This window comes from Mobula hypostoma, chromosome 3, assembly GCF_963921235.1.
Source record: "Mobula hypostoma chromosome 3, sMobHyp1.1, whole genome shotgun sequence".
NCBI lineage: Eukaryota > Metazoa > Chordata > Chondrichthyes > Myliobatiformes > Myliobatidae > Mobula > Mobula hypostoma.
The window spans coordinates 68,418,776-68,445,889 of NC_086099.1; the positions used below are offsets into that span (position 1 = coordinate 68,418,776).

Here is a 27,114-nt window from a genome sequence, read left to right on the forward strand (position 1 = left end):
CAAAACCATAGTAGAACTCCATGTCTCAATCCCTCCACCCACATGTATGCCCCTATCCTAATACCAATACAGCTCTAATCGAAGTTAGAAGTAACTCCCCGCTCCCCTCATCCTTCTTGTTTGCAGCCTTTGATATTATCCTAACTTCCATCCACTTGCTCTCTAGCTTTGTGTTCATACGTCAAGCTGTATGATTAGATGTCTAATAATATTCAGAACATTAAGAGCTTCACTTCCCATCCATAGAACCATAGAATACTACAGCACAGAAACAGGCCACTTGGCCCTTCTAGTCTGTACCTGTTCGATCTTTCCCTGTAACTCAACTCCTGAAGACCGGGCAACATCCTAGAAAATCTTCTCTGCACTCTTTCAATCCCTGCAATAGTAACTCTAATTTCCAGTTCAAACCCAAACTCTTCTATAGTTTCTTCCTCTTACTTGTGTATAAGCTCTATCCCATTCACAGCATTTTCCAAAGACTCCGCATGCCCAATTTTACCTTGCCTATTTCCTTTAAATTGTGAAACTACTTGCCTTACATTGCGGCTGGGTGAGCAATACTTTCTCCCATTAAAATAATGGGAAAAGCAAAATCATTAGATTCAGAATACGGACTCCATTGCCTAGTCACCAAGCCAATCTGCTGTCTGTCTTATTTGATCCTGAGGTGGAATGGGACTATTAATGACTTCATACTGTGAAATTATATTTTAATTATTCCACTGGATTACTCCCAAATATCTATCCACATATAATTTGATTCAGTTTGATCGCCTTTTACATTCTACCCGTGCATTAGAATTAGAATTATTAAGAATTCAGTCAGGTTGTTCAGCCTAATGTGGCTACCCTACCTGTTCCGTCTTTCGCCATACTCTTTTTTTTTCCGCTACTCTCCCTACAAGTACTGCAGTTTGCTGCAATACTGCGTCTGCCCCGACACTTCATTTTATAATTAAAAAACCATCGACACAATTTATTTGTGAAGAAAAAGGTCTTCATTTAAAATATAAGTATGTTCATAATTACTCGTAAATTGTGAACATCTAACTCTAAACAAAAAAAAGTAACGTTTATTTTGTAGAAGAGTGAGGCTATAACAAGTTCTATAAATTGCCATCCAATTGCGATTATTAAAATGAAATGCACGCCATTAACTTTCATTTGGAACAAACTCCCGCTAGCTCAAAACTGCACTCCCACTAGTTTCTCCACATGCTGCTCTCTGTTATTCCCCAAGGAATTCTTTCCCACTGTTTACGCATTCCCAGGGAAGAGGGTCACTTCCGCCGGATTGCGCATTGGTTTGGGAGGAGGGGGGCGGGGAACCTCTTCCGGGATTGCGGTGATTTTTGGAACCTGGAGTCGGGAGGCTGAGCGCGGCGTATGGAATGTGAAGAATTTCGTGCTGGCCGCGGTAGAACGTTCAGCGCCTTCACATTCGGAGCGAATCTCAGCGCGCGGACGGTGCTGGCGCAGCGGCGGTGAGTGCGGCTGGAGGGCGACGAAGGTGCTGAGGGTCGCGATTCCTCTGACAGCGTCAAGGGGGCAACGGGGACAGGGATTGCGGCAGACAGTGCGAGGCGAACTGTGATTGCGGCTGCTTGTCGGAAGGCTGGTTTCGAAGTGTCAGAAGGGATAGAAAATCGGAGTCAGCGTGAGTGAGCAATAACTAGTGTTGATTTTGTTTTTCTCTTTTAAATAAAAGGCGCTGAAGATGTGGATAACAGTGGACAGAAAGAAGCTCGTGGGGAACGCTGTTTAAAAAGAAAGCGGATGGAGTGATGGGTTATTGCTGGTTGCGGTGTAAAAGTGCTGAATGCGCTGCGCCACTCCAACAAAAAATATTTATTTTCCAAATACTACTATTGCAAGAGTTTAGGATGTAAAATTGAGTGGCTAACAGATAGATGAGTACGAGGGAAGCACAATTGATTCTGTTATGGAGAATGTGGGGACGAAGGGAGAGTAGTGGGCAGAGAGAGATAGTGAAGGAGTCGGAGATGAACAGCGGGATTGAAAACACGTACAAGTGAAGGTAGTGGGAGACTTGTGCCATTGAGAATTTCAACACGTCTAGTCCACTGCTTTCAAATTCGCGAAGTGTGGCTGTGATCTAGCGCTTGGTTCTCGGAGAGGTCGTGATGTTAAAGCCGGGGCAATTTTATTAAAGTTGATTGTTGTTAGAGCCCGAGGCAGCAGGAGGAAAATTGCGAGCTCCATTTCAAGGAGAGGGGCGAGGTACTCTGCTGTTTTGTTTCATGCACAGATGATTGAGGACAGTGGTAGGTGCTGTAACATCGGTTTTTTTTTATATTATGGGGAGATCGTTATGCACTTATTGACGTGTGGCTTGAGAAAAAGCGATCCGAGCACGTTCAGTGCATAAATCAGCTAGGAGCAGGCAGAAATGATTGGACAGCACTTGGCTGAATGTTTACATTTCAGTCGTGTGTAGTGGCCGCCGCAGGAGAACAGAGCCGCCAACTCGTGCACGTTTTTTGGGTTCCATCTCGCCGTCTTCTCGCAATCTGTTCCCCTCTCCATCTGCTGCAACCTGATGATTTGTGTCTGCATCTTTTTGGTGCATCGCCCTGCGGGATCGATGGTTTTAAATTACATTCCAAATAACGGATCATCTGCCTGAGTCTCTAATTGGTTTTCCCAGCCCTCCCAAGAAAGTAGGAAGTGATTGGCGCTCTTCAATTTCCCGTCTGGCTAGTCTCGTATATTTCTGTTTAGTTACCGTGCTTTTGATTTCAACCAATTGAAATTGTTCTTCATTTATCTGCACTGAAGCTACAAATATTTATTCCTGCCTTTGCAAAGCCAGATAATGGCATATAAGTCTTTGGAGGTTCATTGTTTAGGTTTATAAATGGTTAAAATAAGATATCTGTGTTGGTTTACAATGGAAACAGTACTGAGCGCTTAAATTCATTTCTTCCTTTCTCCCCAACACATCTTTCATAAATGCAGGTCGTTTTAATACACTGAGAGATTATTATTCAGTGTTTTTAAACTCGGGTTAACGTTTCATACCATTGCCGACGCACTATAATAGCGTGTTGTTTTGTCCTTTAGCTGTGCTAATAAAGAATGTCTCGAGGATTTCAGCTTAATTCCGAACAGGTTTAATTTTATTCAACAAAATATGTGTTCTCAAACGTAAAGCACAAATTCTACAACAAATAATTCGTGAAATACTCATTTTATGTAATTAACGTTGACGATATTGTAATTTTGGACTCCAGGTGTAATTAATGTACATACAATTACATTCATGCTTGAAACAATGTGTGGCATAATTTTGAGAGATTCTGTCAAATCAAGCTTAAAATAAGCATTTGTTTCTACTCCTGCCTCTCCTTTACCCCTCTTTCATTTACCCAACAACAAAGGTTGATTGCTTTTGTTTCCTGCCAAATAAATCATTGAATCTGATGGCTAAACTTGTCAGTGCAAAAGTATTCAAACATTAAGTCACAAGTCATCTGTGCATTTCAGAAATCAAGATTTCTTTTGTGATCTCTGATTTTGCAATACTGCTGCAGTTTTATCTTATACAATTTATATTTTTCATGTATTCCTTTCTTGGAGGCTTTGGAATTTCGAGGTAAAGAACGGTACTTATCCTTTAATGTAAAATGAACTAATTTGATCACAATGTGTTTCCCTTGCTTAATGGGGTGGTTGAAGTTTGGCACACCCTCTTGATCTTTGTAAATCCTTTTGTGCTTAAAAATGGCAGTGTTATTGTCTCATCCGCCATTCTTTAAAAAAGAAGGAAATAACAGTTTTTAAATGTATGCCTGTAAATGTTATCTGGTCTTTTGTAGGAAATAAAGGCATTTTCATAAAATTTCAACATTTTAATGTGAATTAATGAAAATTGCATCTGTTTTTGACAACAGAATGTAAATTGGAAATTGCAGTAATGATGTGGAAATTGGCAGTACAAAGAAATGGTTGTAACCATGCCAGAGGAAAAGAAAAACAATGTGGCCTGCTTTGAAATTTCAGTAATACCACAATGCTTTATCACAATTACCCAAACACTTCTAATTATATCACGTCCATTTTTTCCTGTTTTTCTTTTGATTCATTCAGAACATTTATTGTATGTTGCATTAGGAATCACATTAAGTGTAAATTCTATTACTTTTTGCACCTAGAATTCATTTTTTTCTTACCAGCCCCCATTACCAAAAATGGTTAGTTTGTGTTATTGACTGCATTATACAGTAAGACATTTGTTTGCTGGTTGTAAAAGCAGATATTCTGGGGAATCAAAATGAGTAGTCTCTATTTTGTTTTAACTAGAAGTCATTGAAATGCCGTATCATTGAGACGTTAGGCATCATGTACATCTAACGGTTGTGAATGTTGATCAGCAGTCACCAGCAGAGTCAGCTAGAATGTTGATTTAGCAAGCCAGCTTAGTTTGATTGTCCTTGGGAGTCAAAAGATGAATCGTTTTAGTTATTGGGACGCATGCTCTCAATATTGGTAATGAGATCTTAGCAATAAATCTACCTAACTGTAATACAACAATGTAAGAAATGGAATGCTGGATATTTAGTCCATTCAATATTTCATCAGATAATGGCTAGCTGCTGTATATTTCTTAGTTTCTTCATTCCAGGTTAAGGATTATAATGCAAGGTACAACGACTGTGTTTCTTTATCTTGATTAAAAGTATTCAGTTATGTAATTTCTTCACATTAAGTACTGTAGCTTCATGTACAGTATTATAACTTTGTAGAAGCTAGAGATTCATATTGGTTGGCTTCACTTTTTCTTCTGAAGTATATAGTGGTTTCTTTGTTTAATCTGTTTTTAGGATTATCATTCAGTTCAATTTGGATTTTATTGTTCACTGCCTTGAGGCACTGCTTACATCAAAGTTTATTTTGTCCATTTCATTATCAAAAACAGGAGAAACTGTCTAATGCATTATCAGTCTACTAATTTGGATTCTTCTGTTGCAAATTTAATACTTTGTTTGAATTTGTTTGCTAATGTTATCTAGTAACCAGTTTCAAATTGCCCAGAGAGTGAACATCTGGCCTTTCCAGGATCTTGCATGTTATTCACAGATGTATTGCCCACAATATTCAGAACTGCTAGTTCTGGATGAGGATGATTTGTGAGTATATTAACATGTGGAAAAGGGGTAATGAAATCTGAGACTGCTGTTGGTAAAGGTCTGAGCTTCATTATGGCAGGATGGCCTCCCTTGTCTGATGCCTTTAGGGATGGTGATTGAAGGCTATGCAGACAGAAGGGGCCTTAAGCATTTGCTGTTGCATGCTTTAAATCACACTGGTATGCAGGGTTTTGGGCAAAATTGTTAACTATTATAAATACTGAGGTGACTACTGAATATACAGCTGAGGTGCAATTAATATAAAACCTTCAGTATTTGGGCATCTTTAAATCAAATGTTGATGGTCTAGTTGAAGTTGTTATTTAAAAACAGCATTTTTCCATTTCATATATGGGATCATGCTACTTGGTTAAACAAAAAGCTCTAGTTCTTGAGTTTTCCTCTCCCTTTCTACTAGCAGCTGTGGTTTGACAGGTTAATATTCCATTCCTTGCTGGTGAGGTGATTGCTCAATGGATCATTAATGTAAACAGTTAGTAGACTTTTTGATACCAAGGATGTATCAGTTGCTTCAGGGTTGCTTTTCACTTAAACTAAACCCCAGCTCATGCTTGTTTTTGTCACACCCAGGATTAGCAATCCTGGAAAGCCTTCAACCTTCTGTGAAGCAGTTCATACAGAGTTTATTTTATCCATATTTTAACCAACAACATATCCTACAAACCCATTCAGCTGGCCCTAGTTTTTAGTACTTCACTTGGCCAAAATATAAAACAAAGTTTAAATCACTTTGTGACTTTCTTGACTCGCTCATCTGTAACTGCAATCAGCCTTAAAAACCCATCTCTAATACTCCAAACTCTATTCCTTGGGTTCACTGTTTTGATTTTCGAGGGTTGTGTGCAGTGATATTTTGATTTTAGAGAGTGTCCTTAGTGCTGATGCATCCCAAGGTGGTCTATGGCTGTGCTGGCCAGGCTCATAGGCCATTGTGGTACTAATCAACCTAAATCTAATCATGGCACCTTCACCGATGAAACTCTGTCACTGATCTAGTCATAATGTAGATATAAGTGTAACATCAACTGACGCAGCACTGTCCCCTATTGCATAGACACCATTTGCCTCAAGACTTCAAATTCTCTATCAAGAACTATATTGAGAAGGTGAAAATTAAAGTCAGTGCCTGATAATATTTCATGTAGGAGCTTCAAAATGGATGCATAGTCATCCATGATTGGTGCTGGCCCTGTGTTATTCCAACGCTGAATTTGATTGCCCAGTAAGGAAATGCCCTATCCATACTGAAGAAAGGACCTGTAGTTGATGACACGCTGCAGAATCATCACAAGCTACTTTGAATCACTGAATGCCAATAGCTTGTATGATTAGCATCACCAGACATCCATAAAGCTATGACTGGCCAAGGGAACAGGAAATTACAAACGGAGTAAGCCAGCTGTCTGATTATATTGTTGCAGAAAAATGGCTGAAGCCATGAAGGATCTTCCTTGTGATGCAGGTAAGGTGCATTACTACTGTAACTTTGAGTATTCGTGATTATGGTTTGCAGATCCTGTCAGTGGGAGTTAGCATGGGCATTATTGTAACCAAGCAACTTCCTGTAGAGGTAGAGCAGAGGACCACTAGAAGGTTTGGATTTAGCTCAGAACCCATCTTGGCCAATAAAGAGCTGATGTGATGAAATGGATGTTTCAAGATGCTGGAGGAACTCAGTAGGCCAGGTGGCATCGGTGGATGGAAATGAACATTTGATGTTTTGGGCTCAGTCCAGATGAATGGTCTTGGTGGAACAGAATTCCACCATTTGCAGAATCTCATGGCTACAATTTTCAAGATTTGCAATTGTGGCAAGAGGCAGACGATGTGATTTATGGTCCATTTACTGTTTAAAGAAGGTTCATACACAGTTTGAGATCTTAATGAGGGCCACTTGTGAGCTTTGTATAATATTACATTGGGGGGGTGGGAAGAATCTGTTGATGGTTGTTTAAAGAAGGTTGTCATGGGATAGATTTCAAGAAGTAACTTTAAAGACCATAAGATAGAGGAGCAGAATTAGGCCATCTGGCCCATCGAGTCTGCTCTGCCATTCAATCATGGCTGATCATTTTTTATCTACTCAAGCTTAGTTCCTGGCCTCCTTCCTGTAACCTTTGATCCCATGTCCAATCAAGAACCTATCAATCTCTGTTTTAAATACACCCAGCCACCTGGCCTCCACAGCTGTATGTGGCAACAGATTTCACAAATTCACTGCCCTTTGGCTGAAGAAATTTTTCTGCTTCTGTTTTGAACGTGTGCCCTTCTAACCTGAGCCTGTGCCCTCTTGTCCTAGACTCATCCACCATGGGAAACATCCTTTCCAAATCCACTCTGTCTAGGCCTTTCAATATTCTAAGGTTTCAATGAGATTCTCCCCCCCCCCCCCATCCTTCTGAATTCCGGCAAATATAGACCCAGAGCCATCAAATGTTCCTCATATGGTAACCCTTTCATTCCTGGAATCATCCATGTGAACCTACTCTAGACCCTCTCCAATGCCCGCACATCTTTTCTAACACAAACACGAGGAAATCTGCAGATGCTGGAATTTCAAGCAACACACAAAAAATACTGGTGAACGCAACAGGTCAGGCAGCATCTATTGGGAGAGGTGCAGTCGACGTTGCAGGCCGAGACCCTTCATCAGGACATCTTTTCTAAGATGAGGGGCCCAAGGCTGTTCACAATACTGAACAGTTAAAGAGGATATATAAGTGGTGGAGTGTAATATCAGACATTGGGGCCCTCTACAGATGAAAGCAAGGTCTTCGGTGATGGAGCAATGACAAATGAGGAAGCACAAAAGGCTTAATTTTAATGACCATAGAGGTCTTAGTAGGATGGAGGGTCACACAAATAATTAAGCTATAGAAATATTTGACAATGATAATAACTTAATGTTTTTTGGTCAAGGCAGGAGTCAGTTAACTTGGTGCAACTGTTAATGAGTTGATGCATGTTAGCTTATTGTGCAGAGTTGCATGGAATTGGATTCACAGGCAATACAAGGTGGAAACCATCTTGGAGAGCAGTGGAATAATTTTGTTCTGGTAACAAATGAGAATTGTCTACATTATACAGTGTCTTAAGTACTTCAAGTTATCCTAAAGCACTGCATGTCAAAGTGTCATCTGTTTTAATAGAGGAAATCCAGTAACCAATTATAATAACCAGGCCCCCCAAATGGGAGAGTGATGATTAGATTTGTCTTTGAGAAATGAATACCGGCCAGAACCTTAGCCCTTCAAATCAGTGGCATTGAAAGTTATCTGTAGTCACCAGAGAAAGCAGACTGAATATTGGGCTAACATCTGGCCTGAAAGACTGTACCTTCCATAGTGAAATACTACTTCCTTTATGCATAGTTGTTTCAGCCTAGGATTGTGTACGTAGTTTTGGCCGACTGTAAATTCCAGCTTGAATGTGAGAATACTGCTTATGTGCATAAGCATTTTTTTAGAAGCAGATACGTTGAATGCAGGGTGGCACTAGGTAATGTTATGGAGGTAAAAGTAGGTGGTCAGCGCTTAAAGGGTAAATTTTGCAAGTTCAGGATTAGTAGGACAATATGGTTGAGAAGACGTTTTGTTTCAGATAGTAAATAGTAATCTTGGGAGGGATAGTATTAGTGGTTGGTCAATAGAGTTTATGATGTCGCCTGAATATTTTTTTTCTGTATTTGTATTCAAGTAAACAATTCTACTCATTATTGGATGTCAACTGAGTGGTAAAAGAATTTTCAAAAAAAAGCAAAAGAGCCAAAAGAGATAATGTGTTGTGATAAATATGATTGTTGTTAGCATGTGCATAGTCTTCCAAAATGCATCAAGTTATCAGGTTACACACAGTGGTGTGTATCAGTAGCTAGCATCTACAAAGTCATAAACATGTAGAAAAGAGGGAGAATGCCTGCTTAAAAAAATAAATTTCCCTTTTAAAATCCTTCCATTTCACTATCATCCCCTTTAACTGTTTGCTGGCTCAACCTTCAACTATTAAGATTTAGTGTCTCAAATTGCTTCCCACCTCTTGTTCAGGCTCTCCTTTTAAAACCAGCATCGTGAAACTAATGTTTAATCATCTGTCTCCTCATGTTGCTCACTATTAAATTTTCTCACCAAGTTTCTGTGAGGAAATTTGGGATGTTTTGCTATGTTACAGGTGCTACATAAATACTGTCTGTTGATAATATCCTGTTTAGTGCTGAGCACAAGAGCAGCCTATGATGAGGTGCATAGTAGCAGGAAACCTAATTAAAGTACTGGTCTGAAAATTGGAATGAGTTTTACTGGCAGGAAATTTTTGTGCTAATTGTTTATTATCCGCTCTCCATTGTTCATTCTCCACAATGGTATCATTAACTCCAGAGTAATTGGGAGCATTTCATTTGAATTGCATCATGCTTTCTGACATTACTATTTCCACACTGAATTAATATATGTTGGATTGAAATTGCGGTCCAAGTAGTCGCTCCCTCGCAGTGCACAATGCTATCAGGAGTCAATACATTAATTAGTTTTTGAAGATTCTTCGTCCCTCAGGATTGAAGATGACTTCCTTTCGCTCTGGTGTTGTGGATTGTCTGACAGTTAATGAGGTCATTGTGGGAGCTGCAGACAGATAAGGGAGGGTAGTTTGTGAGATGGTGCATCAATTATTATGTAAGCAGAGGATCCAAATCTTTTTGAGCAAGTAATGACTTCCTTGTTAATGATAGAAGATAATTTGTGAAAAAAAGGAAGACAATGTAATAGGGACTGCATTGAAAAGTGGATCTTTGGAGCTGATGTGATGTCAGAAAAATTGAGAAAAATATGAAAGAAACTTGGTGGGAGGAAGTGTAATGAGGTGGAAAAAATGATGCTATAGGAAAACGAGAACAAAAAAAAGACATCTGGTCTTGGTTCAGCCACCTTCAAGTTTGCTGATGTGGGCTGTATCAAAGGTGGTGATGAATCGGCATGTAAGAGGGAGATTGAAAATCTGAGTGGTGTCATCACAACAACCTCTCACTCAATGTCGTCAAGACCAAGGAACTGATTGTAGACTTCAGGGGAGGGAATCCAGAGGTCCATGAGCCAGTTGTCATCAGAGGAGAAAAGGGTCAGTAACTTTAAATTCCTGGGTGTCACTATCTCAGATGACCTGTCTTGGATCCTTCATATAAATAAATGCAAATAAAATTCGATAGCACCTCTACTTCCTCAGGAGTCTGCAGAGATTCGGCATGTCATCAAAAACCTTGACAAGCCTCTATCTGTGTAGTGGAAAGTGTATTAGTGTTGCATTATAGTTTGATATGGGAACACCAATGCCTTTGGGTGGAAAACCCTACAGAAGGCAGTGGATTCGGCCCTGTCCATCATGGGTAAAGCCCTCCCAACCACTGAGCACAACACTCGTAGGAAAGTAGCATCTATCAAAGATCCACACCATCCAGACCATGCTCTTTACTCACTGCTGCCATCAGCTAGAAGGTACAATTGCCTCAGGTCTTGCACCACCAAGTTCAAGAGCAGTTACTATCCCTCAAGCATCAGGCTCTTGAACAGAAGAGGATACCTACACTCATCTATTGATATATTCCCACAACCAATGATCTCAACTTAAGGACTCTTTTATCTTGTTTCATGCTCTCATTATTTAGTGTGATTTGCATTTGCAGTTTGTTGTCTTCTATGTTCCTGCTCTTTCTCCAATCCTGTTTACAGTTACGATTCTATAGATTTACTGAGTATACTGGCAGGAAAAAGAACCTCAGGGTTGTATGCGATGACGTATGTATTCTGATAATAAATTTGATTTGACTTTTGAACTTCTGTGATTCATTAGTACTCACTTTGAATAGTTAGTGTACACTTGATAGTAGAGTGGCTGGGTTCTGTTTGGGAATCAAACTGCATAAGACAATGTGGAGAATTTTGGGCTTGTCATTGTCTTCCATGATTCTTAAACTAGCTGGCAAAATCCTAATTGCTACAGTTTAGAAACACTATGACAACTTTGTGCTAAAATTGACTTTTTTTGTTCAATTTATGTTTAATTTGTATTTCTCGTGAATGCTAACGCACAGAAAGGTTTTCATTGTACTTGTGCATATGGCAATCAATTTGACTGGTCCTCAGTGCTGGGAAGATTACCTTGCTTTAGACACTTCAGTTTACTTGAGAAGTATTATCTGATCAAGACTTCTGATTTATCTATGTATGGATCTTTTCAAGAACAATTTATTGGAAGTTTATTTATCCAGTGATTTATCTTGCATTATATTTACTATCCCTTTGCCTATGTTTATTACGCAAGTTATAAAGCTGTGTTGTTCCAGGTACTTGATTCTTTCCACAATACTAACGTCCCTCCCATTGATTAGAAGGTTCATTCTGTGGATCTGGAGGTGCCATTATGACCCCAGTCTGGGTGTGTTGAGAGTCTGCCAACCCTAGTTGGTTGGTGAGACCTCACCAGCTCATTGTTGACTAGTCCACAAGGTTCCTAGTGCAGAGGCTCTAATCCTACAACAGAATGCAACACTGGAGATGGAACTTTGGCTTCAATCAAAGCCTGTAGTTGATTTTAAGGTTTGGGAACATCTTAAATATGTTAACTTCCATAAAAAAAATAAAGTTAAATAACACTGGACAGCAAAATTTTTTGGAAGTATTGTTTCCTCAGAATTTTTTTTGTGGTTGCTGTAGACCACTTGAAGTTGAACACAATTATGATTTCAGGCGATTTGAATCATGTAGGAATTTGGAGAAACAGGAAATTAACTTTTATTGAATATAATGTGTTTAAATTGCATAAGTGTAGATGCTTTGCAATAGTTCAACTAAGCTAATGCTTTGTTGATGATTTTTGTACTCAGTATTTGAGGCTTCTTGCTTAAGTGTCCAACAATAATCAGCCAGCACTAATATATTCCAGTTGCCCTGATACTGTTCCTCCATGACCCCAATGTCCTGGTGAAACCTTTCACCATGCTTGTCACTGACAGCCCTGCAAATCTTGGCGAAGAAGTCTAAATGGGAATGCGGGAAATGAATCTTTAGTGATATGTTGCAATTCATAGTTTGGTGCTCTGTAGTTGCTAAGAAAATTTTCAACAACATCCTTGAATGCCTTCCATGAGATTTTTCTCTAGTCCTGCTAGAAGTTCTTTGAATTGCCAGTCATCGATGGCCTGTTTGAAATGTGGACCAACAAAAACGCCTTCCTTAATCCTGGCATCTGTTATCCTGGGAAACATTGGTCTCAAATATTAAAATCCTTAATGGAAGTTTTTGTGTCTGGTGACAGCAGATTCTATCCTTGCAATCTTGAACCCGGTAATTCTGCTTTTGCCTTTGACAAACAAATCTCTGACCAGTTCATTTAACTCAGATTGAGTTATCCGATGAGGTTCACTTGACATTAAAGGTTCAAAATCCGTATCAGTGTCACTTCCATTCCCGGCTCGTGCATCATGGCATCTTTGCCTGCCTCCTCTAGACTCCACGTCTGTGGTTGCTTTGGTCCACAAAGACTGTTGTCTTGCAGCACAGGTCTCATCGTTGAAGGGAAATTGCAATATTTAATGGATTTCTTGTTTTTAGCAGAGAAAACAAACACACTGCTCAGACAGGAGTAGCAGTCCTGCCATGCAGCATCTGTCCTGCATAAACATGCCCAGGAATGCCTGGACAAGATAGAAAACAATCTTGACGAAGGGTCACGGCCTGAAATGTCGACTGTTGCCTCTTTTCCATTGATGCTGCCCGGCCTGCTGAGTTCCTCCAGCATTTTGTGTGTGTTGCATAATTTCAAGCATCTGCAGATATTCTCGTGTTTAAAGATAGAAAACTTTCCAGCTTGCATTGTGGGTAACATTTTAATTGAAATATGAAAGAGGGACACCTCTTTTTCCCTTATTAGGGAGCGAGAGAGAGCCTGTGGTATGTCGAATACCGGGTGATTGAATAGTCTTTGGGGTACTGCAAGTCTGTGTCTTTATTGATTGAGTGCTTGGTAGGGGGTGCCGATGCTTTTTTGCTTTTGGAGGAGGGGGATCATTGCTTTGCTGCTTATGTGTGGGAGGGGGAGCTGGGGGGACTTTGGGGGTTCTAACATTTAACTGTCATTCATTCTTTGGGACACTCCTGTTTTCATGGATGTTTGTGAAGAAGAATTTCAGGATGTATATTGTATACATTTCTCTGACATTAAATGTAACTATTGCAACCTATTGAATTGAAGTAACAAATATTGGTGATTTCTTTTAAAAAAAAAAATAGCGCATGATAGAGATATTTCATAGTGATTTTCATGATCAGTAGCCCAAAATCCATATGATACACCCAAAAGTATTCAGGAAGCAGAATCTTTGTTGTCCAATGTAATTAAGATGCTTAAAATTACATGTATTATGGCAGAGTTTGAAATTAATGTAACCTCATGCAGTTTGGTTTTTCATTGCAGGCAATTAACCCTATTTTTAAAAAGTGTATTATCTGACCTGCCTTCGGATCAGGTAGGGGATTGTCTGTGGGGTCTAGTGATGGGTTACTCCATTAAATCCACACTTATAGCAGTTATATTTAAATTGGGTCTCTTGCATTCAGTCATTCCAATCTGAAGTGCTGGCGGCAACTAGGAAGGTTTGTCCTCATGGTTTAGAAGGTCCTTCCTTGTCTCGAGGGCAGACCTTATTGGCTACACTCCTCGATCAGAGATTTGTTACAGGCCAGCACAATCAAAGATGTTAGGACATGAGGATATGGCACTCAATTATGTCTGTCATTTTTGGCTTCTATTTCTGACATTGATGCTGTCTACCTTCTGAAGCAGCTTCATAACTTGGGGTTCTCAGTCATATGGATTCACATCGGTGGCAGAATTTTGTTCGCAGTAGTGAAATAGCACATCCTTGAGCTGTTACAACCAAGAATATCTGGAAGTGTACACCAGTTTGCCATCTGAATCTCTTGTATTCTGCAGGGTCCAAGACCATGAAAGCTTGTTTGCCAGACTGAATGAATTGCATACTTGGGGAGGGGGTGGATCTTGCAATTCTCTTTTCCCAGGTAATTTGTAGTGATGCTGCAATTTGGAAAGCCACTGCAATATTGTGCACTTCCAGCAAATCTAAACAACAGTTCTGTTCTGATGCACATGTCATAACCTCACTTTGCCTAATCTTCATGATGTCCTTTGGCAACATTAGAAAGTGTCTTGGTGATTAACTTGCATCTTTCTTGCCTTGCACCCACCTCTCTGTGCTGAGGGACTTGTGCCATTTCAGAATTAGTCATATTATTGCTGAATCATGCTGTGAAATTAGTTGTTTTGCTGCAGCAGTACAGTGCAAGGCCATAAAATTTCATTAAATGGCTAAAATAGTGCAATAAAAGGAATATTGAGGTCGTATTCATAGATTATTCAGAAATCTGATGGCCGACGGAAAGAAGCTGTTTTTAAACAATTGAGTAGGAGTCTTCTCCTATTCCTTCCCAATGGTAGTAACAAAAAGAAACGTCCTAGACAGTCAGTGTCTCAGTGACACATGCGGACTTATCGAGTTAGCGCCTCTTGAAGATTGCTCCGGTGGCGGGAGGCTTGCGCCTGTGATGAAGCTGGCTGGGTCTACAATGCTCTGTAGCTTTTTTCCATGTGTATTGGCACCCTCATACCAGGTAGTGTTGCGACCAGTCATGATGCTCTCCCCCACACATTGGTAGAAATTTGCTGGAATCTTTGGTGACGTATACCAAATCTCTTCAAATCTCTCCAGTCAGAACCTGTGCAGACGTGTCTGATCTCTTCCCACTATGGGCACACATTCACCATATCTGTGACTCACTTTGACTGAAAATATTCCTCTCATGCAGGTAGAACAGCTGCTCTGTGATAGTGGACAAGAAGCAATCCAGAATGGATTTGCCACTCTCCACAGATTGTGTTCTTAAGATAGCTTTAATGATCACTGAGTCAAGGAGCTAATGATTGTTTCTTTCTGGTCCCACTGAAATGGAAGAAACCTTGCCTTTCCCTTTCACCTCACTTCCTCTGCCACTCCTAAGGCAGTTATGGAAAACTAATTCTGCAATCAGCTCCTGCTCAGCAAGACAGCTTTTCCCAGGAGGATGTTCAGTGAAGAAGAACACATCTGAGAACTGATCAGGCTTTTTCCATACACGTAAGCTAATTTGCACTGAAACCTGTGACTATGGAGACATAAGCTAAAACTTGCACTGCAATAGCAGCCCTTTTAAAATAATCTTTATATAATTAGGGATGCTGGGTAGTTTCTGTATTAAAATCCTGCTCTGCTTTGTTTTTTTTCACCAATGCCACATTTCCTGTTATTTCTCCAGACCAAAGAGCCATTAATTATATTTTCCTTTTGTTCTCCTGAATTAATTTCGTGTCACTAATTTTTGTGAAAAATATTTAATGTAGGTTTTGGTTTATACATTTTAGTGCTACAGTGATTGTATGCATGATTTGTAATGCCATTGTTTGTCTACTATGGTCGAAACAAAAGATGTTCCAAGGTATAAGAACTATAGGACAAATATAACATAAATCTTTTTCAAACTCTTTTTTGATGCCTTCTGGTGTTCTGGTTAGGCTTCATTATATACTGCACACTGAGAATTGTGAAAGATTGTTGTCTGAAGGAGACCAGAGTGAGGGATCTGTGTTTGTTATTTCCACCAATTTTTAGGTGGGCCCTCGATCAAGGATGACTTGCATCAGTTTTGTGGGTTCTGAGGTGACTGATGCCAAAGTGTGATGGCTGTCTTCTGGAGAGAGCGTAGTGGCTGCTTGTGATGATCGTGTGCTCCTTCTGCCTTTCTCTCGGGTTCCCATGCGTTCCCACTGTGTATCCTCGAGGTTCTCAGTACTATCCTGAATGCTGCTCCTCCACTTTGGGAGGTTATGGCCAGAGATCCCCATGAATCAGTGAGGATATTTTGTTCTTTTTCTGAGAAGGTTTTAATTGTATCCTCAGATCTGTTCCTCTCCATATGGTAAACTCTTTCCATGATGGTTTTCATATAGAATAGAGCCTGTGAGTGTGGCCTGTTGAATGGGAAAATTTTATGTTTAATTCATGATGGCATGCAAGCTTCTTCAGCCAATTACAATGAAGTCTGGTACCAAATAAGACTACCTCATTTCCTAGCATCTTTCTCAATCTTTCTTGTTGCAATATTACATCTTCCCTCCAATAAACTTGCTGCTGGAGAGCAGATAATTTCAGGAACGAATGGGATCTGTTGAATCTGTGACTATGTTCCAAACCAAGGCTGTCTGAATGTCACTAATTGAATTGCAGTATGCAGATAAATGTACTTTACATTTGTGAGTGAACACTGTTTTTAGCTTCTACAATTAGGTTCAGCAGAGCAGAATTTTGGAAACGGAGTATAATATGAAGCCAGTTCTGTACTGAGTGTTTAGCTAAGTGACTGACAGCATGTTTCTATCCCTGGATCATCAGACAATATTTTATTTGAGGCTTTCACTTCCAATACTATTCCAACAATGGAACAACATTTTTATCGAAGTGCAAGGAGTAAAGGAATTGAATGTGACATACTCGAGAGATATTACCCAGAAGAGGGCAGTTGTTAGAAATGGATGTGGCCCATTTCTTTCCATAATGGAAGAGAATGTTAATACTGTTTTGCATGACAGATTGTGACTAATGTTTAAAAAAAAAAAAATCTAACGCCACCACAAAGCAGATAGCCATAGTTCAATGTTTTTTATGGTAGTTCGTAGGCCACCCTGAGATTTATTTTCTCACAGGCTTTCCCAATTGATAGAAAGAAACAATAGAATCTATGAAAAGCTGCACACAACAGAGATAGACCAACCACCAGTGTGCAAAAGACAACAGACTGTGCAAGTACAAAAAGAAAAATAATAGTAATGAATAAATAAGCAATAAATATTGACAGCATGCACTGCAAAGTCCTTAAAGGTGAGTCTATAAGTTGTTTAATGTTGGAGTGAGTGAAGTTAACCTCTCTGGTTCAAAAGTCTAATGGTTGAACCAGAGGGGATAACAGTAATAGCTACCTGGTGATGTGGGTCCCGGACACGTGGCACATGGCACATGACCAAGTGGTTAAAGCATTGGTCTAGTGACCTGAAGGTCGTGAGTTCGAGCCCCAGCCGAGGGAACGTGTTGTGTCCTTGAGCAAGGCACTTAATCACACATTGCTCTGTGACAACACTGGTGCCAAGCTGTATGGGTCTTAATGCCCTTCCCTTGGACAACATTGGTGTGGTGGAGAGGGGAGACTTGCAGCATGGGCAACTGCTGGTCTTCCATACAACCTTGCCCAGGCCTGCGCCCTAGAGAGTGAAGACTTTCCAGACACCGATCCATGCTCTCGCAAAACTAACAGATGCCTTATTTATTGATGTGGGTCCTGAGGCTCCTGTACCACCTTTCCTTATGGCAGCAGTGAAAAAGTGCAAGGCTTGGTTGGTGGGGTTGTTGCTGATGGATGCTGCTTTCCTGTGACGGCGCTCTGTGTAGATGTGCTCAGTGGTGGGGAGGACTTCACCCGTGATCGACAGGTCCATATCCATTGCTTTTTGTAGGCCTTTCCGTTCAAGGGCATTAGTGTTCCCGTACCAGGCAATGATATAACCAGTCAATATGCTCTCCACCACATATCTATCGGAGTTTGTCGAAGTTTTAGATGACATGCTGAATCTGTACAAACTTCTAAGAAAGTAGTAGTGCTGCTGTGTCTTCTGACTGTAATGGCAGGTGCATGCTGGATCCAGGATATGAAATTCTGAAGCAGTTGCTGATTCTTTCCAGAGAAAGCAAATATTTATTGTGAAGACAAACATGTCAGTCATTTCTTCAAGTGGGACTGTGCCATCCCCTTTGTGTTGAAAATATTTTAACTTGTGGTTAGTTGCTTTTCTATGCGTGGAAGCAATCAAATGACTGAGGATCATACTTGTGTCATGGAAGATGAATCAGTGAGTTCTGCATTGTTGTATAAGTCAATTAGAAGATAGTTAACGGTTAACACCTACTTTTGTTTTCCTACCTATGAAGAATTAATCTCCTGTGGTGGTATTTCAGTAGTACAGTTCCACATAGAAAGCATTTGAAAATAATCTGTTGGTCCTTCTGATTTATCCTAGTCTTTGGATGGAAACCTCGTGCTACAAAATAGTTAAATAAATGTATTTGCTATTCTTAATTCTCTGTGGTGGTTTATAAGATTCTGGGGGACAATCTTTAACAACAAAGTCCCATATGATCCTTCAGTAGTACAGATTGGAAATTAGAAACATCAAAAACCTACAGCACAATACTGTGCCGAACATGTACGTACTTAGAAATTACCTAAGGTTACCCATAGCCCTCTATTTTTCTAAGCTCCATGTACCTATCCAGGAGTCCAAAAAAAAAAACTTACCCCTGACATCTCTGTACTTACTTCCAAGCACCTTAAAACTGTGCCCTCTGACTATCCACATGATCAATGCCTCTCATTATCTTATACACCTCTATCAGGTCACCTCTCATCCTCTGCCACTCCAAGGAGAAAAGGCCGAGTTCACTCAACCTATTCTCATGAGGCATGGTCCCCAATCCAGGCAACATCCTTGTAAGTCTCATCTGCACCATTTCTATAGATTCCACGTCCTTCCTGTAGTGAGTTGACCAGAACTGAGCACAGTACTCCAAGTGGAGTCTGACCAGGGCCCTATATAGCTGTAACATTATCTCTCAGCTCTTGAACTCAATACCACGGCTTCCTACACGACTCCCTTCTCCATTTGTCCCTCCCCGCTGATCTCCCTCTTGGTACTTATCCTTGCAAGCAGAACAAGTGCAACACCTGCCCCTACACCTCCTCCCTCACTACCATCCAGGGCCCTAAACAGGCGACACTTTACCTGTGAGTCTGTTGGGGTCATTTTATTGTGTTCGGTGCTCCCGTTGTGACCTCCCATACATTAGTGATACCTGACGTAGATTGGGAGACTGCTTCACTGAGCATGTACGCTTCATCTCCCAGTGGCCACCCATTGTAATTCCATTTCCCATTCCAGTATGTCCATCCATGGCCTCCTCCGCTGTCGGAACAAGGCCACACTTAGCTTGGAGGAACAACACCTTATATTCCGTTCGGGCAGCTTCCAACCTGGTGGCATAAACATTGATTTCTCAAATTTTCTGGTAACGTCCCCTAACCCCTGCTCCCTCCATTTCCCATCCCCTTTTCCATCTCTCACCTCATCCCACCAATCAACTTCCCAGCTCTTTACTCCATCCCCCTCCGTCCAAATTTCACCTAGTGCCTGGCATTTCTTTCTCACCTCCCCCCCACCTTTTAACTCTATTCCTCAGCTTTTTTTCTCTAGTCCTGTGGAAGGGTTTTGGCCCGAAACGTCGACTGTACTTTTTTTCCCATGGATATTGCCTGGCCTACTGAGTTCCTCCAGCACCTCGTGTGTGTTGTGTAATGTTGTAGCTACCTTAGTCTTGATTCTGCTACAGTCATCTAAGTACCGGTTCCTCCTTTCTGTGTTATCAAATGCTTATTGTTTATGATTATTAGAGACTGGCATGCAGTTTATGGAATAGCTTTAAAGAACTCTGCTGGAGTAAAGACTGAGCAGGTCATGCAAACAGTTCGGAGCTGGTTCATGCATGCTAGTTGACTGTAATCCATATAGGAGCAAAGCCAATATGAAACAGCTTTAAAAACATGTGTCCTGATCATGGTGATGATTAGCTGGAGTTCAGTAAAGCCTGTGGCAATCCTTTTCTCATTTGCCAGTAAGTTGGGAAGCATTCTGTATGTTGTGAATTAAAGGGCCTGGCACATTTCATGTATTGGCTGAGAGCTTTACATTAGCTGTAGGTAGTACTTCAAGTTGGTCCTCATCTGTTTGAATCAGTGAACTTAATTTAAAAGGTAAATTTCTTTTTTATTTTCTGCTTAACAATAGTCTTAAAACTTTAATTTTACAATTTATTTGGTAATATTTTTCTTGTTTCCAGAAGTCTGTGTTCATAAATAGAATTTGGAGACACCAACTGTGAACATGCTTTTCCTTTCTTCTGCTGTGGGCCCCTGTGCCGAATGGAAAGGCCACAACTGTGACATCAACACAAAATACTCTGCAGATGCTGGGCTCAAAGCAACACTCACAACACGCTGGAGAAACTCAGCAGGTCGGGCAGCATCTGTGGAAACGGTCAGCCAATGTTTTGGGTTGGAACCCTTCGTCAGGACTGAAGAGGGAAGGGGCAGAGGCCCTATAAAGAAGTTGGGGGGAGGGTGGGAAGGAGAAGGCTGGAAAGAGCGGATCTGCTTCAGAATGTGGTTAGAGTCGGAGAGAGGCGGAGATCACAGGGGGAGCAGTGAGAGAGGGTCTCACTGAACTCCCGTCAAAGGGAAGATTTTGGCAGCTGAGTTCCTCCCAGTGTGTTGAGTGTTGCTGTGCCCCCAGCATCTGCAGAGTATTTTGTGTTTACGATTTGCCACTCCGCTGCGAAGTCTCTTTGAGGTATGCCTACCCTGAAGAAGTTTAAATCTTCCCTTCGGGAGTTCAGTGAGACCCTCTCTCACTGCTCCCCCTCTGTGACATCAGTCTGTTCAGATTCCTGTGGCTGCTTAGCTATCCAGTCCTTTTCCTCATCCCCAAGCCATCCCTCGCTACCCACCTCCTGTAATATTTTTACTGGAAGCCTCCTACATGATCTAGATTCCGAGGAGGAAATGGGAATACATGAAGGTGATGTCATGGCAACTGTTGCCAACAGTAGATGGTCCAATTCTAGCTGAATTTCTATTAAATTCCTAAAAATTACTTAGTACATTTTTTAATGGGAATTCTACAGTTTTACTGATAACACTTAAACGTATTCATCCTTATTCCTGAACTCGCACCAGGATTTCCATCCACCCAAATAATAAGCAATGTCCCTTATTGGTGATCAAAATGGTAGTTGAATTGGGTCTTGTTTTTACCAGAGCCATATGCTTGTACCCCAGCTAGTCTCCACATGGAGAAGGGAATGAGAATCTGCTGCTGTTTCTTTTGTTAGAGTGTCCTAAGGTCTGTGGGTAATCAGGTTTGTATATGTGAACATGTGCTATTTAAAATAAATAAATAAATAAATATTTACAGAATAACCAGAGAATGTGAGAGGGCTTGTTAACTAGCACAGTTTTCCAGAAAAAGCACCTTGCATTTTATGGCAATCACATCAGTACTAGCTTCAATAAAATGTTGGTTTACAAGCCATTACCTGTGTTCTTAAGTTATTGTGCCCCTGATGCACAGTAGTAATGATAATGACAGGACAGAAGTTGACTGGCTGGAAAAAAATGCCAAAATATTCCCCACAGAGAGCTGCCACGAAGCAGAAATTCAATCAAAAGATTAAGATGATGGCCTTGAACCCCCTTGACCTTTTGTTATTGTGATTTGAATCTTTCTAACACCTTGATCAAATTAATTGTTGCAATCAGTTAATGTACATATAGGAGATGTTGAATTGACATAATTGAATATTGAAGGCTGAAGTTTGAAACTAAATCTATTAACAAGAATTTAATGTCTTTTCCATGTTGTAACACTAGCAATCCTGACAAAATTAATTTATGGTTGTAACTTCGAGCATCTGTCACTTGGATCTTTGTATGTTGTCCATCTGGACAGGATTTTGTTCAGTTCCACATCATTAGCATTCTCCTTGTCTACTTTTCTGGTTCAGTGGATACTTTGATCTATTTGTGTGGAACTTGCTGACATCATTGCTCCCCTGAACTTCAGCAAAGTAGTTTCTATAATAATTTCCTCAACAAACAGACTTTTTTGAGAAAATTGAATGAATGATGACCATGGGAATTTTGATCACTGTATATTAGGCCTTTCCAGTTATCAAGTAACACATAATACTACTGAGTTAATACAAAGTTAAGTACTGTGATTTCTGTTCCCAACCATCTTCCTATTTTAACTAATATACAGTGCTATGCAAAAGTCTTGGGCACCCTAGCTATAGAGTTTTGCACAGTATTGTATTTCACCATGTACAACCCTGAGAATCATTTTCTTTTCAGCATACACAGTAAATCCAAGAAACACAATAGAATTAATGAAAGACTGTACCTGACAGGACAGACAAACAACTAATATGCAAAAGACAACAAACTACTAATATGCAAAAGACAACAAACTGTGCAGATATAAAAAATAAACAATAAATGAGATGAAAAGTCCTTGAAAGTAAGTTCATCGGTTGTGGGGACAGTTCAGTGATGTGGCAAGTGAAGTTGTCCTCTCTGGTTCAAGAGCCTGATAGTTGAGGGATAATGAGTGTTCCTGAACCTGGTGGTCCTGAGGTTCGTGTACCACCTTCCTGATGGCAGCAGCAAGAAGAGAGTATACCCAGGGTCCTTGATGGATACTACTTTCCTGTGACAGTGCTCTGTGCAGATGTGCTCAATGGTGGGGTGGTATTTACCCATGATGGACTGATCAACTATCCACTAAATTCTGTAATACACGAGGGAAGTTATCTAAACGTGGCCTTTTTTAGTCACGTGTCTTCTAAGCCAGATAATCCAAACCATAACATCAGTTTAGAGAATAAGGTAAAACGATGTTCCTGAACTGATCTGTTGTCCCACAGTGCTCTCCTGACACTGAAAGTAAAGTCACTGTTGTAGTGAGGAGAAATGGTTCCAAGTACCTCCAGTGTCTCATCTAACAGCCTAGACTCTACTCTTGAGCATGGACTATGAGTGGGAAGTTGGGATATTTGGAACATGATTTAGGGGATTAAAGATTATGAGAAATGGAAGGTAGATGAAGCTGAGTCCATGGCCATCATGATCTTATGGGATGGCTGAGCAGGTGTGACAGGCCAGTGGCCGACAGCTGCTCCTGTTCCTTGTGTTCTTGTTTTGCACATTTTCATGTACAAGCCAGCAATACTGTTGTACGATGGCCTGGTTTCATATGAACTCTCAGCTGTCTAAATTATCTGATTGTCTAAAATCCAGTACTTTGATGAGGAAACATATCTCCCCGAATTTTGGAAAGACTTGAGCTGTTGTCTTCAACCAATGACATAAACCGTTCTCTGGACAATAATTCCTTTTAATACTCTTGGTGCTCTTGGTAACTGCTTGAAACTTAACCAGATTGTTTGACCTTTGTGTCATAATTGACCTTGAGATGAGCTCACAATCATGGATTTGTGGCACCATTAAGAGCACATTTGCTGCTTCATTTTTTGTTACCTTTATCTCCTGAAGTCCTCACCTATGCATTATTTCTTTGTCTCTACTGCTGTAAATATTTATTAATCCCTGGCTGCACTATGTATCATCCATTAAATGAACTGCAGTTACTTGGATGACTCTGACAGCATCTTCCAAGTTTGCAGTCTCTTATCAAGAAGGATGAGGGCAGCAGGTGAGTGGGAGCTCTGCAAACTGCAGGATTTCTAATTAAAAATGCCATATTAATGCAAATTTGTTTTATTTATACTTGCTACAGCAAATTATAATGCTGGCCACGTTAATAACCTTGGTACCCTTGATAGGATGCTGAACTGTAGCTGTTAATTATACAATGTTAGGGAAGGACCTGACACATTCCAGGAAACTACTTACTGCTTCAAATCCATACATTGCCAAGAGAATTCATTGTACTGTGAATAGTACAAAGCAAATTTATGATAGAAATGGCTTGAATTGGGAATTTTTAGAGGCTCGTGGCTGTACTTTAACGTGGATTGGCCATGTTCAAGGATCTGTCAGAGGACATATAAATAAGCCACAGTTGTCGCTGACTTCATAAGGACATGTATGGACAGCTATGTACCTTCAAAAACATTGAGTCTTCCTCTTCTAGAAGACCTGGATGAATAAGAACATTAATAATCTTCTGAGGGCTAGATCTGTTGTGTTGAACACTGGTGAGTGCTAAGAGGCAATTTCAGACTAAACAAGAATCTCATATGGACAGCACACAAAATGCTGGAGGAACTCGGCAGGCCAGGCAGCATCTATGAAAAAGAGTTAAACAGTCAACATTTCAGACCGAGACTCTTCAAGAGGATTGGGGAAAAGAAAGATGGGAAGTCAGAGTGAAGGAGGTGAGTGTAGGGGAGGAAGAAGTACAAGGTGGTAGGTGATAGGTGAAATCAGAGAGGAGGAGGGGGTGAAGTAAAGAGCTGGAAAGTTGATTGGTGAAAGAAATAAAGGGCTGGAGGAGGGGGAATCTGTTTGGAGCGGACAGAAGGCCATCGAAGAAAGAAAATGGGAAGGAGCAGCAGAGAGAGGTGATGGACAGGTAAGGAAATAAGTTGAGAGAGGGGAATGGGGAACGGTGGGGGGGGGGGCAATTACTGGAAGTTCAAGGAAACTGAGGTCCATGCCATCGGGTTGGAGGCTACCCAGACGGAATATAACGTTTTGCTCTTCCAACCTGAGTGTGGCCTCATTACGACAGTAAAGGAGGCCATAGGCTTTTCAGACTTGTGGTAATGTGCACCCCCTCATATCCCATTTCTGTTTCCCTCACATTATCTCCTCACCTACCCTTCACCTTGGTGCTCGTCCTCTTTCTTCCATGGTCTTCTACCCTAATCACCACTACATTTTAGCAACACTAGGACCATTTTGTTTATTTTGTGTTAAAATAGACTTTGTTCCAATTGTGTTCTATCTTGTAAAATGACCTGTATAATTTATGTTGAATTAGTTTTTCTTGTGAATGCTGTTTCTGTGATGCAGCTGCAGTTACGCTCTTTGCACCTGTGCATACATATGCTTGTGTATATGACAATAAATTTGACTTTTTTAATAGCTGCCATCTTTGGTTTTGTTTTCACCTGCTGATGTGCTAAATTTGAACAATTATAAAAAGTGACTAAAAGTCTTAAGTATTCAGTACAGATTGCAATGATTGTTCCTTTTAGGAAATGTTTGTTTTTTCCCATACAGATTAGAGTTAAAGGAAATTAATACTTTCAATTAGAAATTCATTTACTTTTCCTTTCCACTATTATAACTGAGTTTATTTTACAGAATGAAATGCAGTAATGACTATTTTTGTGCATGGTAATTAGACAGTGCATCACCTGGCATGAGCTACCCTTGCATATCTGCATTGAAGTCCCATGTGGTAAAATTGTTCACTGTGTATTTATTTTTTGGTGAATTAGCTGGGAACTTGTTTCTCAATGGGCTAGTAGCATCTGGCAAGGCAGTCTGCTAGACTGGACACACTTACTATTCAAGAACTTAGCAACCTCCGCTTTAAATATACCTAATGCCTTGCCTTCCAGAGCTGTCTGTGGCAATGAATTCCACAGATTCTCCATCTTCTGGCAAAAGAAATTCCACTTCATCTGTGTTCCAAAGGGACATCCTTCTATTCTGAGCTGTGCCCTCTGGTCCTGGACTCTCCTACTGTTACCTCAATGAAATTGTCCACATTATGTTCTTTTATTAAAATTTCCCCCTTTCTCCTCCTCTACTGTCTCCCCACTTAGATCCCCACCCTGACTTGCCAAGCCCTGAATGAATACTTGATGACATAGTTCTGCAATATGCAGTGACTTGTGGCAGAGGTATAGTTTTCAGCATAGTTTACAATTGATACCTTTCTGTTCCCGTCATTTAGTGTACCCCTTATGAAGCACTGGGATTTCTTCCTTCCACAGCTTTCAAAGTTTCCAAATTCTGCCCAAGATCCACAAGGAAGACTGGCTGACAGGCCCATGGTACCAGCTTGCTCTTGCCCCAACAAACCTACGAACTTCTACCTGACCCTGTTTCTCCCTGGTTTAGATCCTTTCCACTTAAATCTGCCACACCCTTTGCCACTTCTTGGTTTCCTGCTTGCAAACAGGTCATCTTTGCAATGGGCATGCATCTCCATTCCTCAAAGGTCTGAACCTTTTTCCTCCCCTAACCTGTAGATCATCCTTGGGCAAGGTGTAGCACCTGCTTAGCCCTCAGATCAGTGTCACGTCAAGCCCTGGGAGCAGGTGCTGGATGGTCGTATGAGCAGCTGATGTATATCACAAGTCTTGGTTATGTGACCACTGATACCAGGCAGGCGATCTCTGAAGAGTATTTATAATGGCTGGGGTCACTCATTTTGTAAAGACACTGCCCAGAAGAAGGCAATAGCAAACCACTTCTGCAGAAAAATTTGCCAAGAACAATCATGGTCATGAGACCATGATCACCTCTGTCATACAACATGGTGCGTAATGAAGATATTCTAAAATGTATTTATGGCAAACAGTACGGATCCCTGTGCAACCCCACGAGTTATTGTCTACCATTTAAAGACACCTGCTCTTTGTTTCCTGTAAGCTAACCAATTATCTGCTCCCTATGCCAATTCTATAAGCTTTGTTTTTTTTTAATGCTAACATCTGATTTAGATCCTTATTGAAAGCTTTTTGAATTGCGCTGGATTTTTTTTTCCCTTGACTATTCAGCAAACTCTAGTAGGTTTGTTAAGCATGATTTCGCTTTGGATCCACGTTGACTTTCAGATCCTATCACTCTTCAGATACTCTGTTAAATTAGTTTATTTTCAAATGCATAAATGCACGAATGCACAACTGCAATAAAAACCGGACTTGCAGCAGCATTACAGGCACATAACATTTAAGCAGCGCTCACAAGGAAAACGCTTGATTAAACAAATTAAACACAATTTTTACAAGAAAGAACACAATCAAAGGCCTATGTAGAGCAAAGTGGTCAAGGTGTTGCTAAACTGTAACAGTGATGAGAGATTTGCTGGGTGGTTCAAGAACCAAATTGATGAAGGGAAGTAGCTGTTATGTAGGACTTCAGGTTTCTGTACCTCTGGTCTGATGGTAGCTGTGAAAGGATGACATGCCTAGATGGTGGGGATC

General features: G+C 40.6%; 1 protein-coding gene across 8 annotated transcripts in view; it reads left to right on the forward strand.

The window, feature by feature from the left end:
* Nucleotides 1-27,114, forward strand: part of apbb2b (amyloid beta (A4) precursor protein-binding, family B, member 2b) — a 318,859-nt gene that overhangs the window by 27,477 nt on the left and 264,268 nt on the right. For 3 of the 8 annotated variants that reach the window (XM_063043248.1, XM_063043254.1, XM_063043247.1), the window contains exon 1: nt 1,357-1,660. The exons of 1 other annotated variant lie outside the window; for it this stretch is intronic. The gene's annotated coding sequence lies outside the window, so the exon portion shown is untranslated. Of the gene's footprint in view, nt 1-1,350; nt 1,661-27,114 lie in introns of those variants that run through there. 4 more of the 8 variants (XM_063043253.1, XM_063043246.1, XM_063043249.1 and 1 more) reach the window with 3 other exon arrangements.